General features: G+C 45.7%; 1 protein-coding gene across 3 annotated transcripts in view; it reads right to left on the bottom strand.

Annotated features, from left to right (window-relative positions):
* STK39 (serine/threonine kinase 39) overlaps positions 1–18,158 on the bottom strand; it is a 292,691-nt gene that overhangs the window by 193,726 nt on the left and 80,807 nt on the right. The window lies entirely within an intron of this gene.

Raw genomic sequence — 18,158 nt, 5'->3', positions numbered from 1 at the left:
GGCCTTGTTTAAATAGTGCTGACACCTTAGGAGAAATAATAACAGCAAATCCACAAACCCAGGTACATAAAGCTAACATGCCCAGGTTTGTACATATGTAGCAATCAACACAAAGGAAAAGCTCAGTCAGCAAAGATTGCCTTTTTTTCCCCCAATGTTTGCTTCCTGGATAATTTTCATAGGTATAGGTACAATGGTTTGTAAAATTAAACGCTACTCTTCTTAACATTCATTACATACTAGAAATCATTTTTGTGGGAAGATGAATTAGGCATACTGCACATACATACACACATGCATTTATGCAAAAACAATGTTCATATGTGACCACAGAGAAGGGAACACCCGGTGATTATTAATGCACGCATTTCTGCGTAGATTTTTATTAGAAGCTAAAACTAGTTAATAAAGTACCAACTACTCAGGGCTAGCCTAGACCTACCAGCAAAAGCCAACTCAAGGACAGCTCAATAGTAAGCTGGTAAATTGTAATTAAAAACGTAGTCAACACCTCAAAATGCTGCAATGGACTATGTAACATGGGCCCTTTCAAATTGCTCTCATATAATTCTCCTTTGCTGGTCTGCTTTGATGACTTGCCAGGATGACAGGGATTACCAAAGAACAACATCAAGCACAAACCAAGGTCAAAATGTATTAGCATTTGCCTTAGGTCTTCGATATTAAGTTATGCAGTAACACTGTAACCAGTTCCCTACGTTGAAATATGTTGACTGTTTCATTTTATTTACATTTAAATTTACTCAACTCCCCACAGGATTTCAAGTACAAGTAAAAGGAATAAAAATTTACAAATGGAGTCTTTGTTCCAACTGCTACACTCATGATAATAACTGAGCAAAAGCATATTTTGAAAATGCTATATAATTTGCTCATATGTACCAAACCCTAAAAACTCTCTGAATTCTTATATTTTGGTCAGAAAAATAAAGCCTTGTGAAAAGAAATCTCTAGAATCAGTGAACCAGTCAGTCTCCTGTAGGTAGGAGCAAATAAAATTCATATTCTTACAAAAGAGCTAGGTGAATTAAATCATTTGTAAGCATCTACTATATTTGGCTAGAGGAAAACACAACATGATTGGCTTTGAAAAGTACTAATTTCAACTTAATTTATATTCTGAAAAGTTTAACAATGAACCCAACATTCCACTTATATTAAAATAATTTTGTAACAAGGGGTGCCTGGGTGGCTCAGTAGGTTAAGTGTCTACCTTCAGGTCAGGTCATGATCTCAGGGTCCTGAGATCCAGCCCCACGGTAGGCTCCCTGCTCAGCGGGGAGTCTGCTTCTTCTTCTCCCTCTGTCCCTCCCCTTGCTTGTGCTCTTTCTCTCTCTCTCTCTCTCCCTCCCTCAAATAAATAAAATCTTGAAAAAAAATTTTTTTTGGAACAAGAAACATTAAGTACATATCATTTGTAAATAATTAAGAATATGGGTAGAAGTTGCTCTAAGGAAAAATACATTTCTTTAAATGCAGTTGAACTGTATACCCAGTCTCTCCTAAAAGATAGAATCCAGATAAAAATCCATAAAAAACTTTAACATTAAAGTTTTTAAGTTCCTTCAAAACACCATATGATTACATTAGACATTTTTAAAGCTGCAAAAACAGCTGAAAGAGATGTATAGTAGCAACTTATTATTGACAATACCCCTTCAATATATCCTTCATGATTCACATATTTATTCATAGCCTCCAATTAGAACACTCACTTTCAAGCCATAAACAGATGGTTAAATGTCTTTAAAGCTCAGAATAAAAATTCCAGAAGCAGAAAACGCCGATCCTAACATCTACTCACCCTTACGACTACACAGTAGATACACAGTGTGCTCCTATGTATGGCCAACCTGTATACAGAAAGATTTATATGTACCAAGAAACGACACTTTGACCAAAGTACACAGGGTACCTGGGTAACAAGGAAAACTGGCATATTCCGTCAAGACGGCATGCGTGCCACAGAGAGTGAGGTGGTAAAGCAGAAATGTGAAAAGAGTCCTTGTTTCCTAAGAGGTACGTCTATGCAGCCGAAGGGAGTGCAACCAGATACACTGGGGTCAGAAACCATGACTACTCCTCTGGAAACACGGAATCAAAGGCTACACACAGAGTTAGCCAGCCCATCTTCCTGCCTCCAGGAATAGCTGCATCTCAAACCAGAAAGAATGCTGTCATCCTAGGAACTGAAAGGCTCTCTCACATCTTCTGAATCCACCCACTTGGCGGCAGCCTGCTAAGCCCCCAGCTGCCGCCTGCTGTCCTCAGGGCCAGGCCCTGGCACCCGGGCCTTCCTCTGTCACACACCTGACTTCTCCCTCCAAGGGCCTGAAGGGCCTTCTGCTCCCCAAGATAAAGTCACAAGCCCCCAGCACAACACGCACATCTGACTCCCCTTGGCCTCTCCCGCCTCAGCTGCCCCTGCTCCCAAATATGGACCTTGAGCTCCGGCCGCCGAACTTCTCACTGTCTATTCCCCAGATCCATCACCAGCCTTGCCCTCGCCCCGACCTTCAGCACCGCTGCGGCCTGTGCACCCCGATGCTCTATCGCCGTCCAGGTACACTTGGCTCCACCAAGTGGGGGGCCATCGGCAGAGGACGCTCTGCATGGCCCTAGTCCTAACCGAAGCATCTCTGGCACCCTGACTCTTGGCACCTTGCGGCTTTTTCACAGCCACCTTCGTGTTAGGGTGTGGTTACTCTGATGTGCATCCAACACCTCTAATTTGTGGTGCATGATTAAGTAACTTGGGGAACCATCTTATTTTTATGCAGGTGAATGCCTAGGGCAGACATGCAGCGTTTGCAGTAGAGCTACCTGATATGGACAGAGGGCAGACCTTTAAAACTATGACAAGTAAAGAGAGGGAGGCCGGGAAATAATGAACAAGAGTTCCCCAGTGCTGTCTGTGTAGACACAGAAGAGCTAGGGGCTGCGACAGCTATGACAGATTGCATACCCACCAGGGCCTCAGACCTGGCCTTCAAGAAGAGGTTAAGACCTGGACGGGCAGGCCTAAAGGACATGCCATTCCAGACAAAGAAACCGCCCGAGCAAAGCACAAGTGTTGAGCCAAGAAGAAAAAGCGTCTGACAGCTGCAAGGGTCGCACCCCCAAATACACACAGGGGCCAGGCAGGGATAAAGGAGGGAGGAGGGTCCTGCGTGCCGTCAGCACAATCTCAACAACTACAGGGCACGTGGAGCTTAGTGTCAGCACCAGGGGGGATGCTAGGCAGTGCTGCCCCCCACCAGGAGCCCCCCTCCAGAAGCCCCATCTCCATGCCTCCCATTCCGCTCGAAAGCAGGCTGCTTTGATTCCACTGCAAAAGAAAGTCACCACAGAGGAACAGGCCCTGGTGTGACCGATCTCCCAACTTTCCCAGAGCAAGCCAAACATCAAGATCTGTATGGACAACATCTCTTTTCTGTTGTTGTTGGCAACAAATGCGCTTAAAAAAAAAAAAGTTGGAAAGGCAAAATAAAGCAATTACGCCTGCCTGGTTTAGCCTGTAAAACTCATCTGCTAAGCTGCTATGATGCCTAAAATTTACCTAAAATACTTTAACATACACCACGCACTAGTGTATCTGCGGGACCCAGGTGGTCAACTGGCACTCTGACCCTGGATGCCCAGTGCTGGAAGGTTCTGGTAGCGTTTGATTAAAGATGCCAGAGGCAGCTGCTCAAAGTATTTCTGTTGACTGTAAGTATAAATAAGTATGAGCCAGGTGAATCCCAAAAGGGGCTATTACTGGAGAATATTAATGCCAGTCACCTGTTGGCAGGCATGACACATGTGAGAAACAAGCTTTCACTGATGAAAGTAAAGGTGGTCAGCACAGAGAATGGCTAAAACATCTTAGCTATATTCCCCACTCTTGCATGAATAAGAAGAATCCAGCCAGGCCCAAGAGTAAGCTAAATCCCTCTCCAGTTCTAGGTCTGGTTCCATTCTAGATGCCGAGTATATGTGCACAACAAAACTGCCTCTGGAATTCTAGTTAAGTCTGCTTCGGGTGGATTTTTCATTCACCTAGAGGAACAGAGAGCAGGAACTTCCTTGAGCCTACAGAGCAAACTGAGAACTCTTTAGGGCTCGTTTGCTGATGCGTGGCAAAATTTGGTCTGAAATTTGATTTCCTTAAAACCTGGGAGTGGCGTTGCAGGTGAACAGCCAACCCTAACCTGCCCCCCCCCCCAACTGCTACTAATACCTCTGAGGAGGAACCAGAGCTGCACATGAGAAATTGGCTCAGGTTAATTCAGCACCTGGCTAGAAAATAATGGCATCTACATTTGATGGCCCAGAGCTTCCTAAGACGCATTCAACATTCAAAACAGGTTACAACAGATCAGATCCCTTCAGGCCTGCAAGTGGCTGGCTGGGGAGTCTGGGGGGTTCTGGGGGAGCGGGAGCCACCACAGCTGCAGGGGCCCCTGGTAGCTCCTTGGTTCAATCAGTCTCTTTTCCCCAGTGGCCACGGTCTAGAAAAGCAGAGAAGCACTGACACTGTGGAGGAACCCAGCCGGAGCCTAGGAACCAGGTAAGGGAAGCTGAGCCCCATCCACTCAGCACCCCCTGGGCCACTGCTGCACTCTCTCTAGCTCAAGAGGAAATCTGGGGAAAGGAGTGACGCAAGGATGTTCAGAAGCAAAATCAACAGGGCCTGTATCTGAAGGGAGACTCTGGAAATGGAAAAGATTAGACAAATTCTTAGGAAAATACAATGATTTAGTGGCTACTGGAATTGAAGAGGAAGGAGGAATTAAAAAGATCAAATGACTCGCTGAAGACCACATAGCAAGTTATCTGAAGAGGGTCTGGATAAAATCCACAGCCCTTCATGGAGGAGTCAGCCGGTTGGCTCCGGTTTTCTTTTATGAGAGAATTCAGCGTACTGTTCTGTACTGAAAAGGAAACGCAAGATGGAATAATGGGGTTAATACCCCACAACTCTCGAGCTCTTCCCTGAGTAAAGATCAAGTTGTGATTACCCAACATAGAAAAACTCATTTGAGATTCCCTCGTTAATCCAAAATGTCATATTTGTATCATCAAAAACAATCCCTTCACAATCTGGTTTGACTCCCAGGTCTTGGGGTTTTGTTTTGTTTCCCACAAGAGACTCTTAAGACTCTCCTGGCACAACCGAAGTGTGCTTCTAAACACCCAGGAACATTTTCAGGGCTGCCAGCAGCCGGCCTTCCTGAGTCCCACAGGTTTCCTTAAATGCCAGGCCACCAATGTTGGACGAATAAAGAAGCATATAAAGAAGCCCATTATGACTTAAGTAACATGCCAACTATATAACCCTGGGTATAAAACAGAAGCAAATATTTCCTTAACAGACCTAGGGAAAGTTGTTTCGTTTTAAACATTTTGAGGGGTGCCAGGGTGGCTCCGTGGTTGAGCCTCTGCCTTTGGCTCCGATCAGGATTCCGGGGTCCTGGATGGAGCCCAGGGTTGGGGGCTCTGCTCGGTGGGGAGTCTGCGCCTCCCTCTCCTCTGCCTGCCCCTCTACCTGCTTCTGCTCCCTCTCTCTCTCTCATTCTCTCAGTCAAAAAAGTAAGTAAAATCTTTTTTAAAAAATTAACGTTTCAAGTTCTTATTATGTTGTTTTTATAAAAGGTGTGCTGGTGGTACGGCACCCCACTCACGGTTCAAGCAGCACGGGGTGTTCCCAGTGACCTGCAACCCATGTGTGTTTGGATGCCACAGGCCTTCCAGAGCTTTGATTTAGACACAACCCCGGCCTCCTGGTGAGAGCTAATGTGGGAACATGTGATATAATGAATTAAATTTTTTTAAAGATTTATTTATTTATAGAGACACACACACAGAGAGAGAGAGGCAGAGACCCAGGCAGAGGGAGCAGCAGGCTCCATGTAGGGAGCCAGACCTGGGACTCGATCCCAGGACTCCAGGATCACGCCCTGGGCTGAAGGCAGCCGCTCATCTGCTGAGCCACCCAGGGATCCCGCGACAGTAGCTTAAATAGCAATGTTAAGGACCTAAACAATGTGGATAGGGGCAATAACATTAGTGTGCCCCACCTAGGATCCTCGGAACTAACGGTGTCACTTCTGCTTGCTGGCAATTCCTAGGCGCCCTTCTCCCGCCGACTCTCCTCTCCGGGTGAGAAAGGAAGGGAAATACAGACCAGGGCAAGGCCCGGCTTTGGCAGCTGCGGGGCCCAAAGCCCGCCTCCTCCGACCAGTCCGGCCGCTGGCTCCGCGATTCCTCTTCCTGCTGAGTGCAGCTCTGACCACTGCGCGCTCCGGTCACAATCTCTCTCCGACAAGGCAAGAAGAGCAGGGCGCCCCCCACCGGCCCCCCTTGTGTGGAGCCATCAGGTCCTTCCTCGGGACCGCAGTGTCTCCCCAGTTATCCCGGACTCCGGCAGAGTGCTTTTAGCTTTTCTTTAACTGACCAAATCGCTGTTTTCTATTTTTATTTTTTTCATGTATGATTACATCCAGCCTTTCCACCAGTTTTTCTGTTTGCCAGATTTTTGTTTATAAATTAAGAGTAACTTTTCCCTCTCCTGGAGCCTCGCCGTCTTCAGGGTGCCAGCCGATCTCCGGGCCCGGAGACCAAGACCGAGCGGAAAGAGGGAGGGCCGACCGCCTGCCTGCCGGGAATCCCTGCAAACCCGGCGGGAGAAAGCACGGGAGCGCCGACCTGGACGTGGCTGGGTAGCCGTGCCATGCTCGGCAGAACGCAGCCAGCCCAGGGCAAGAAGCAGAGCGCAGATCCCAGGGGGCCAACCGAACGTGTGGCAAGACCTACGACCCTGTGGCTGCCACCACTCGCCGGGTTCCTCCCCTTGAACCCCACCTGGCTCCTGCGAATAGTTTTCTCGCCCTTCTAATAGCAGTGTTTTAGGGCATCATGAATGTGAACACAACTATTACGACGTGACACACCTGGCCTGGGCGACGCAGCCCCCCACTCAGAGGCTTCCCATGAGGTCCTGACCATTCCTAGTGAGTCCTTGAAACCAAAGGGATGAGAAGAGGCACCAAGGAAGAAGGACACGGTGAGTACATAGAAGCCACACTTCTCTCCTAGGAAGGCGTCGGGAATCAAACAGGTCTGCGTGCGATCCTAACTACCCTCCCTGATCATCTACTTCTTCAAGCAACGGTTTCCCAAGCTATAAAGCGGGTGGAGCTCAGAATATATACAGCAGATTCTCACTAACAGTCCTCGAGAGCTCACACCATCCACACCCAACCATTCTTCTCTACCAGAATCCGGATTTTGTTTGCCAGGCCTCAAGGGACGAACTGTACTGCTCTAAGCCAATCATGGTGTTTGGTTCCTCTTACCAGTGAAGGATCTGGGGGTCCGCCCTAGTGCTGGCCCATAACACCCAAAGGGAGTATGGTGCAAGCTCCTGCAAGGAAATTCTTTGCCTGTGTAGAAGAACCACCGTACAAGGCTCCCTTACTGCCTGCTCCCCAGTCTGTTTCGAGTGCTGTCATTGAGGCTGAGATGCTGGGAGTAAGTGGCCTGTGGGGACAGGCTCTGGCCGACATACTGGGATGCAGAACAGAAAGCAGGATGGAGCCCATGACCTCTGTGATGTCGCTGGGCTTCTGCACCAACCCTGGAACCAAATGCCTCTGACTTCTGAGATAATTAAATGTCCTTACTGCTTAATCATCTGCCCATCAAGCACTCTGGCATTTATACCCCAAGGCTTCCTAAGTCTACAGCCACCTGTCTTTTCCCAGGCCCGCCATGTATATTCATGCTTCCTGACCACTAAGGGTTAACCATTGCATCATAGGCTAAAGTCACTGCAATCCCCAAAAGGACTGGGTAAAATCAGCAAGAAAACAATTTAGTACACAGTGCAATTCTGGAGTTTTAAACAGCTCTAGTATTAAGCATGGCTTTTAATGCCAGGGGCACAGATCAAATAAATGCACAGGCATCTCAAGTGGGGAAAAAAAAAAAAACACTGCAAGAAGAGTTTAATTCACTTTTTTTGGCCAATAGTTTCTGTTTGGGGCTACACTTACATAAACCTTCCAGAGACAGAACAAAATACACTTGTAAGAAAAAAAGAGAAGGAAGGATCTTCAACTTTTGCTACTCAAAAGTGGGATCCACAGACCAGAATCACCAGCACCTCTGAGGAGCCTTAGAGAAAATGCAGACTCTTGGGACCCACGCCAGACGTACTGAGTCAGCATCTGCACTGTAGCAAGATCCCTAGCTGATCTGATGCTGAGTGAGGTTGGAGAAGCACCGCTCAAGACTATGGTCTTCCGAGCAGGTGCTATATTGCATCATTCAGCACGACTGGATGATCTCAAAGTATGGCCAACCCCATGGCTTCCCTCTTTCACCTCTCAGATGCAGAGAACTTCAGCAGAGGAAAGAGAAGAGCAGGAAAAAGGTATTATGTGTGCACATTCATGTATTTTATGACACAGTAAGCATGAGAGCAATACTAGAAACCCAAATCATGTCCCACAAAGTACTGACCCAGTGATTCTCAAGGGTGTGTCAAGCAGGACAAACCAACTCACACACATGGCACACTCCAATTTGTACAAAACCTTTTTTTAAAATACATGAAGATATTTTATGATCACAATGCTTATTAACAGTCTATCAGTAACAGCTGCTCAGTAGAGCGCCAGGACACAGAGAAGACAGGTTGCAGACAAGTATCATTCTCAGCACAGATGTTTATGACACTATTATTCCTTTCTCAACCTCTGATATGCAATTGTGTGAATGTGATATATTATTAGAGTGATAACCTTGAATCTGCTCATCTTTAAGCAAATGATAAACATCTTGGCACCTTATCTACTATTAAGGATCAATTACTCACTTCATTACAGATTGGGACACACCTCCTGTCCTGCTCGGAAGGAAAGCTGGCACCCCAAGAGGGACCAGAGAGAACCAAAGAATTCTCTGAAACCCTCCTCGCCACCCAATCTCCCTTCCTCTAATCAGACTTCTGGTTTTCAACTCTATTTATTCTTGTACACAAATGGTGTTCCATGGCCTTCTTTGGCTCATAGGCCACAGCCCCCGACCACAACATGGTGTCCCAAGCAGCCACTCACAGAAAACATAATCTGTTGTATTTCCTGAGTCTGTACCTAGTCACTCCCCAGGTGCTCTGAACAAACCCATGTTTCCCATCTATGAATGAGGGAGGGAGAGGCAGTCATGGTCTTTTCTGAAACATTAGAAAATGACAGCTTCTGACAACAAAAGAAGAAATCAGAGACATATCTGTGTTCCCTAAAGGTAGACTTTCCTTTCAAAATAAAAGAAACACACAGAAGCAAACCTTTCCGACTGGCCTCTCGTGTGGGTCAACTCTCAAAATTGCCAAGGGCAGGGTTCTTCAAATGTGCTATTAATAACTCATAAAGGAGAAGTTCTTAGCCACTTGTTTGTGTTTTGTCCGTGGCATCAACATCCATTCATGATGCCACAGACAACAAGAAAATTTCAACAGGAGAATTATTGGTAAAAGGGCCAAGGCTACACAAGCTGCTGCTCACTCCCTAATTCCTCATTCTCCCCATTCTCACACTCGGGACACACAGGCTTAAAAGGGACAAAAAGATAGGAGGCTAAGTGATAGCTGATGTCAATGCACATCTGGTTCACAGTTCAGTGGACTAATGCAATCGATGAACCAAAGCGTGAAGGAGAACACTAGTTTACGATGACAGCAAACCCACAGATAATCTGCCCATCTATGTCAGAGGCAAAGAACCCTCCACCAAAGCAGGTGAATTTCCAGTGACAAGTGGAGCCAGAGGCCACAGCTGGCCGGACACCAGCAGAGGCAGGGGTCCAGGAAGATGGGAGTAGCACTCCCAGTTGTGCCGGAGGAGCCAGGCAAGAGCCAGCTTTCTCAAGTCCAGTGATAGGACCAAGAACTCACTAGTGGTCAGCTTTCTATCAAATGCGATAATTATGGTGAACAAAGGAAAACCACAGAGAATCCCCAAATCACAAATCTATTCTTCCCTGGCTCCCAGTGAGGGTAGGGTATCTGTAAAGATGCTCTGGTAAGAGCAGTCGCAGGACAGATGTGGGGGTGTGGGCTCTCTCTCCCCCCCATACCCAAGACCATCCTCTGATCTGAATGCTTTCAAATATGACTGAGAAATTTCTTTTGTGACTGAGGCTCATGAAGGGCCAGACATTCTGATGTAAGACAAGTCCTGGGCAAAGTCCTGTCAACCTTCCATTTTCTGCAGCTGAAAAAAACTGAGGCCCGGGGTGGCTGAACTGTCCAGAGGTAGAGAGTGAAGAGGAGGGGGTGAGGGGAGCCCGATGGTAAGGGAGTAAGCCAAGGACTGAAAGAAGTCAGGAGGTCTGAGAGTGATTGACTTTTATGACCTTCAAGGTGACCTGAGAGGTGTCCACAATTGCTCGGCAGCCCTCTGCCCCTCCCCCCGCCCCCAGTCTCCAGGCCCTACTCCACTGAATTGACAGAGCTGTTGTAAGGAGAGCACTAGGTAAGCGTAGTAGACAGGTATCATCATTTCTGAGCCAAAGGCATGCTCTGAAGTCAACAGGGGCTCCTGGCTGGCCATATTTGCAAAGACGGGCACAAGCAACTTAGATCAAATATTAATAAGTCTAAATTTCCAATGCAATATTCATATACCTGCAGGTGGTCTTTTTCATACAAACCTCCACTTAACTAGCTTGAATATCAGAAGCTTTCAATAAACCAGAATGACCCATCTGTACATTCTACAAGGGATGGTCCCTATGGGAGATGATTAAAATAGCACAATTTCAGTTGCCACAAGTATTTAAGGCAACAATTTACATCATTTCCACAAAGTCTGGAGAAGGCTTAGTTGAAGCTAAACACAATCTCCAAAGAACCTGCAGATTTTTAAACCTGCGATAAAGAAAACCTCACCTTTAAAACTCTTAACACTGAAGAGTCACTGAAATGCGAGGATCATATAATTCTACTCTGTTGCTCAGTATTCTTTTAATCTACACTTAATAGTCACATTTTCATTAATCCATTCAAGGACTATTTACTGAGCTTTTACTAAGTGCCATTTCCAGTTTTAATCACTGGGACTATAGAACAGAAGCCACTCCTTCATGAGGCTGACCTTTAAGCTGGGGCAGTAGCAGGAAGGAGAGGTAAAAATGGTCAATAAGCAAAATGACTAAGTGCAAAACACAGCAGTGCTTCTCAGACTTCAGTGAGCATCAGAATCACCTGAGGGCTTCTTCACACCCACACTGCTGGGCTCCACCTCCTAAGTTTCAGATTCAGCAGGTCCAGGGAGGAAGAGCACAAGAATTTGCATTTTTATCAAGTTCCCAAGGTGAAGGTGCTACTGCTGGTCTAGGGTCACACCTTGAAAACACAAATGCGGTGTACACAGATGTATGCAATAAAGCAAAAGAGATCAAGGATAGGGAGTACGGGGTAGAGGAGGTTGTAATTTACCACAGAATGGCCCTGGAAGCCTCACTGATGTGACATTTGAGCTAAGACCTGAAGAGGGTACTGAAAAGACTATTCTGGCTGAAGCAGCCAGGGCAAAGGTCCTGAGGCAGGAGCATGCGCGGCAAAGAGGCCCGTTTGACTGAAATGGAGGGAGGGGGAAGATGAAGGAAGAGATGAGGTCAACAAGATAATGTTAGGGGCCAGATCTTGTAAGGCTGGGTGAGCCACTGTAAGAGTTATGAGTCACTCTGACATGAGAAGGCATTGGCAGGCTTTGAGTAAAGGCATGACACAAGCTTGGTTTTAACAGCATCACTCTGGCTGGCCTCCCTGTAGAGAAGAGAGGGGCAAGGGCAGAAGGGGATCTCTTAGGAGACTACCACGATAAGCCAGGCAAGAGCTGATGTTGGCCCAGACCAGGATGAGGGATGACAGGGGAGGTGGTGAGACGCGGTTAACAAGATTTTCTGACAAATTGAACAGGATGGGTATGAGAGAAAGAGAAGGCAGGGAACACCAATTCCTGGCTTATTCCATAGAAGGATGGAACTGCCATTAAAAGCAGCGAGAAGACTGTGAGAAGGGCATTCTGTTTGGGGGGCGGGGGTTATAGAGCTTTTCTGTACATTGAAATCATACAAGCTTTAGAGTTAAAAGGAAACTTGAGAGGCTAAGAACCTCATTTTATAGGTGATACAAACCATGGCCAGCAAAGGACTTGGCTGGGGTCACAGGCTAAATTAGTGACCAGGAAAGCTAGATGGTCCTTGGCTACTGTGTCTTCAAGTGTGTAATCAAGTGGTAGATTTATGTTCCACGGAGTATAAATACATGTAAACTCTATTCAGATGTAACTTTTATTACTGATCAAACACCTTTCCCCAAATCATTCATATTTACCATATACCTTTAAGATTTATCCCCATGACAATCTCTTACAATCTCCTAGATTCCCCAGGGATATGCATTTCCCTCCTCTTACAAATTTTTAAAACTAAATTCGATAGTTGACTTTTGAACAGGTTTCACCTGAACAGTAAACCTCGGACAGGAGACGCGGTGTCTCTATTGCTGAGCACCCTATCCGCCCGGAGGGCTGGGCCTGCAGCACAGCAAACGCTCCGCCAGGATCTGCCAACCAGCCACTTCAGGTGCAATTAGACCCAAACAACTGACGTTCACGTTTTCACCAGGGAAGGGCTGTTTTTGGTTATAGCAAATGCAGGTTCTGGGAAGCAGATAAATAGATAAAGAAATGATCATACCAAGAACTGCGGTGGGCTGCTTTGCTCTTAGTCTAACAACTCTTGTTTTTCCCAGACCTCGGTTTGTGGTAATATATAAAATGTATTTTAATAAGGACACTACAGGCCCTCAGAAGCAGGAAGGGAGAAAGGAAGAGAAGAAAGGAATAAAGGAGAAGAAGGAAGCCCAAGTTCCATCTGCCCCCCTGTGCTCCTAGATGCTCCTCCTTGAGACTCAGCCTTGTGCCCCATGCCGCTAACTGTGCACAGCTGGGGAAATATTCCAGCAGACGTGAAAAGGACTCCCCCCATTGCATTCACCCAGTAAGACGTCCTTAAGTTGTTGCTCAAACAACTGCTAGCAGCTGTTAAAGGATGGGAAGCTGCTTAAAATCCCCCCAAGCATTTCTTGCTGATGACGTACATAAGGAATGGAGAATGAGGTTTCCAGAATTGAATGCATTCTTGCTCCATGCTAGGGGTCGCATCAAATGATACCATTTGATTTGTCAAGATCCCCAAATCCAGGGAGCTACATCAATGTGGCTGTCCCTAGTTCTTGAAACAAAAAATGGACGTATGACAGTTTGGGCATAATTCATTTAAGCATAATTCACATAATTATAAAGTTCCTGAAGACCAAAACATACATTTTGGTTCACTCTAAAAGCACTTTATACCCTCCAAAGATCTTAATTTGCACTTGTGCTCTATATTCTGAGTACGCCACTGTTCTTAATGCGTGTGCTGTGCCTCACACTTCCTTGACGGTATTAATCATTTCATTTGTAGCTGGCTAACGCAGAGCTTGCCTTACAGCAGGACGCAGAAAAGCACCGGAGGAGAAGACTAGAAAAACAGGCAGGGGGCAGCCCCGTTGGCTCAGCGGTTTAGCGCCCACCTTCAGCCCAGGGTGTGATCCTGGAGTCCCGGGATCGAGTCCCACATCGGGCTCCCTGCATGGAACCTGCTTCTTCCTCTGCCTGTGTCTCTGCCTCTTTCTCTCTCTGTGTCTCTCATGAATAAATAAGTAAAATCTTGAAAGAAAGAAAAGAAAGAAAGAAAAGAAAGAAAGAAAGAAAGAAAGAAAGAAAGAAAGAAAGAAAGAAAGAAAGAAAGAAAGAAAGAAAGAAAGAAAGAAAGAAAGAGAAAAAAACAGGCAGGGCCTTCGTATGCCGTATTAGGGAGCTAGGGCTTTATCCCACCAGCAACAGTTTTAAACTTCATGCAAAGGAATCATACGGTCAGGGTCAGATCTACATTGCAGATTTTTCACTCTGGTGATATGTGGAAAATTGATGGGGTAAAGAAAAAGGGACAGCAAAATGAGAAGGCAGGCCAGACAGAGGGCCTACAGCCTCACCTCCCTAGCCTCTTCCTTGTGATCTTACAAAGTCCTAAATAAATTAAAGGGACCCACCCCCATGTCAATACAAAAGCCCTGGGAACTAATTCTAAAATGGAATGTGTGTTAATTCCTTTAATCCTCTAGTATTTTTCCGTTGTTCGGATGTGGAAATTGAGGCACAGAGTACTTAAATAACTTGGTGACAGGGCTAAAAGGAGTGAAACCACAGCAGTCTGATGTCAGAGCCCTGCTGCAGACCAAGGCACCCACAAATACAATGACATCGTCATTTCCTGGTTCAGACGCCTCAGGGGCCTTCACACCTTTCTGATATGAATCAGAGGCTGCTGCCTCTCTTGTGCACAGGAAGCCCGGATTCCCTTGCATGAAGCAGTAGCCCCTCCTAGCAAAAGAAATACTCCCTCCACCCTACCCCCCTTCCCCCATCGAAATCCATTTCACCAGAGCCAGAACACAGAAGGAAAAACAAAAGAACCTAGGGGCTATGGGAATAAAAACTCCACCACCAAAAAAACAAACAAACAAACAAACAAAACAAAAAGCACAACTCCACCACCATACACACCTTCCTCTGGCTCCTTGAGAATAATACCAAAGTAATGGAAGCAAGTTAAATCTAGTTGCATGTTTTCCTGGCAAAAGTTTTAGTCATAATTGTTCAAGACGCAGGCGGAAGTTCAAGATGTATTCGAAGGCTGACTAAGGATATAATTTCCCTCCCAGAAAACAGAGACACTACCCAAAGTCATACCAATGTGCCTTGCATGGTAAAAACAAAAACAAAAACTAAGACTTACATAAATAAGCTTGATCTGGATGGTCTCAGATACACTGAGAGATGTAATGATAACTTTCTAGACTTCTAGAGTATCAGGCTGACTTAGCTCAGTACCAGATTCATTATGAAAAACCGGGGATGGGAAATTCACATTCACACACACACTCACTCACAGTAAAAAGGCAAAAGTAAGAGAATGAGAATAAGATGTACCTAATATAATCCAGTAGTAAGCTTCTAGAAAGTTCTTCAGAAAGCAAATGTTCTGACATCAGTATTTTAATAGTGCATTAAGAGCAGTCACCATTTGGTACGCCCAGGTGGCTCAGTGGTTGAGCACCTGCCTTTGGCGCAGGGTGTGATTCTGGGGTCCTGGGATCGAGTCCCCCATCGGGCTCCCTGCATGGAACCTGCTTCTCCCTCTGCCTGTGTCTCTGCCTCTCTCTCTGTGTGTGTCTCTCAGAATAAATAAATAAAATCTTTAAAAAAAAAAAGTGGGCACTATTTAAAAGAATCCTAGGATAAGTATATTTGCAGTGACCACCCAGATGACCTGCATTATATGAATTTCTGCTTAGAATAGTGCCTCGCATAATTCCAGACAAACAGGCTTAGTCACTTGCCAGTCGAAGCTCTGAGTTCTTCCTGACAATAAGACAGAACAGCAGACTGGAAAATAAAATGCTAGGCTGTGGGAGGAGTATGCCTTTCAAATAGCCACTCCTGCTATCACATACGTGGCCAGAACCTTCACATCCTATCCAGATTCATTATCAGGAAGTCACACGTTGAGGTTCTCTGAGCACAAAATATATAATAAGAAGCAAAGCATTTTCTTTTAAACCATGAGTAGTCAGCCCTCAAGTTTTAATTGATTACATCAAACCTGGCATTTTCCGGTCTAAAAAAGAGCGTGGTGCCACTACTATGCTTAATTCGACACCAAATGACACCCGAGATTATTGCTTCTTCTATGCCCTGAAACCTTACCAAGACTTGTGTCTCAAATTGAAGGAGCAAGAGCGAAAAGGTGCAGAAAATGGGCCCTGGCTTCACAATGCCACCGTCACGCAGACGTGTTGAAGAGCTGCTGATTGCTATCGGCCTTCCATCCAAAACTGAGATCATTTATACACAAATTTAGGGCTGTATTCCTGAAATCCCACAGACATGGGGTCACAGGCTCTGGAGCCAGACTCCCCAAATCTGAAACCTACTTGTGACCCGGGCAACTCACTTCCCCTCACTGTACCTTAGTTTCTCGCCTGTAAAATGGGCACATTTCCAGGGCCGCGGTAAACGAGTCACAACAGGCTCAGCACACGGAACCCAGCCTCAGTACAATTAGTTACTGATTTTATAACCACAGTCAAAAGAAACGTACAGAATTCCCATAGAATTTGCATTTTTAGAGACAGAACAAAGCATATTTGCCTTATTCACCACACTTGTCAGCTCCTTGAGAAGAGTTTCTCATGGTCTGAACACAAAACCTTAATTTCCCCTTTTCTAATAAAAAGTTCTGAGGAAGGAAATACATAAATAGTAGAGTGATTTAAATCAAAATTGTTATGTGTTCTATGAGAAAAGCACAAATGCTCTTTTTAAAAACAATGCTCAGAATAACACTCTCTTACAGTCAAGGAAGAAAGTGCAAACTTCTCCCCTGCTTATATTTTACTTCAAAAAAATTGGCCTTAACCAACACAAAGATGTAAGGACAAAGGGCACAGATAGCCTGAACAAAAACAATGTATTACCAATCTAAATATAATAGGTAGCTTTCTACTCCCCCACCCACCTTCTCTACTTCACCCACTGGACAAAGATGGTAGCACAAGACCCAAAGACTCCTGGTCCCAGGTTTTGTTCAGGCAGTAACCAACTGCCTGGCCAAGAGAGCCACAGTCCTAGGAAACGGGGACAACAGCAGAATCTGTGTGTTCCAAGAAAGCATTACAAATGTTTTCTTAAAGCGATAATCTTTTTTTTTTTAAGCGATAATCTTTTATAGTTAAAAACAAAACAATAATAATTTTCAGTACCATAGGAATTCAATGTTGTGCTCAAGGTGGGAGAATATGGAAAAAATTTAAATATGAATTCTAGAAAGCCACAGCCCCAGAGACGTAGAAACTGTACAACTTAAATGCCTGTTAGCCCGGGGCACCACCTGGGTGGCTCAGCTGGTTAAGTGACCCACTCTTGATTTCGGCTCAAGTCATGACCTCAGGACTGTGAGATCGAGCCCCACATTAGGTTCTGTGCTGGGCATGGAGCCAGCTTAAGATTTTCTCTCTCCCTCTCTCTCTTTGCCCCTTCCCCTCCTCTGACTCATGCTCACACACTCTCTCTCTCAAAAAATAAACAAACAGATAAATAAAAGCCTGCTAACCCACCATTATACTTCCAGGAAATGGCAATTCCAGCTCGCAGTATGGCACAAGCACAAAGTCACACACACGAAAAGGATACCAACGAGAGCCCAGAATGGCTGTACATAAAATCTTCCACTGTGTGCCAGGCACTGTTCTTAGCACCTTACACCCTGACCCATCTAATCCTCACAACAAGCCAGGGGGTGGCTTTCGGCATGTGCCCTTCTGAACCCAGCAGCTCCCCCAGTACAAGTCCATACAGGGTGACACTCAACACCACCACCCACAGTGAGGGGAAAATACCCAAGGCCCAGGGGGAGAGAAAAAGTCAGGAACTCTTACTAATCCAGGGGATCCCAACTGAGAAAAGGAAACGGCCGATGGGCTACAGAAGGCCCAGAGAAAGAGGTCAGGTCATTAACCTGACAAGAATAACAGATGAAGTGACTGGCAAAGTACCAAGTGGCAGGATAAGGCAAGGGTTGACCCGCCTTCGCATTTCAAAGGCAGTTCACTGCTATTTTGACCCTCTTTAGTGAGAAATGATCATTTCATCACCAAAGAGAGAAAATTAGTTGTACTTCCTTATCAGCTTAGAGCGAGATTAATGACCAGTTAACTTCCAAGTTCCATAATTAATAAGCATTAGCTTTTTATAACTCACAAGAGCTGAACCCCTTGCAAGACTAATTTGAGGTACATGTGCTCTCCAGGCAGTGCAAGGGAGGGTCAGCATGAGCCTGCTGGTCGTGGGAGAAGCAGCAATGGCACAGAGAGTAAGAAGAGCAGCAGAAGTTCAACAGCAGCTGTTGTGTGCCAGCCACTGTTAAGATCGCCGGATGTGTCAGGCACCTGGACGGCTCAGTTGGTTAAGCGGCTGCCT

Source organism: Nyctereutes procyonoides, unplaced genomic scaffold, assembly GCF_905146905.1.
Source record: "Nyctereutes procyonoides isolate TBG_1078 unplaced genomic scaffold, NYPRO_anot_genome, whole genome shotgun sequence".
In the NCBI taxonomy this organism is placed as follows: Eukaryota; Metazoa; Chordata; class Mammalia; order Carnivora; family Canidae; genus Nyctereutes; species Nyctereutes procyonoides.
Note: the sequence above shows the minus strand (reverse complement) of the source record. Positions and strands in the feature narration are given on the sequence as shown.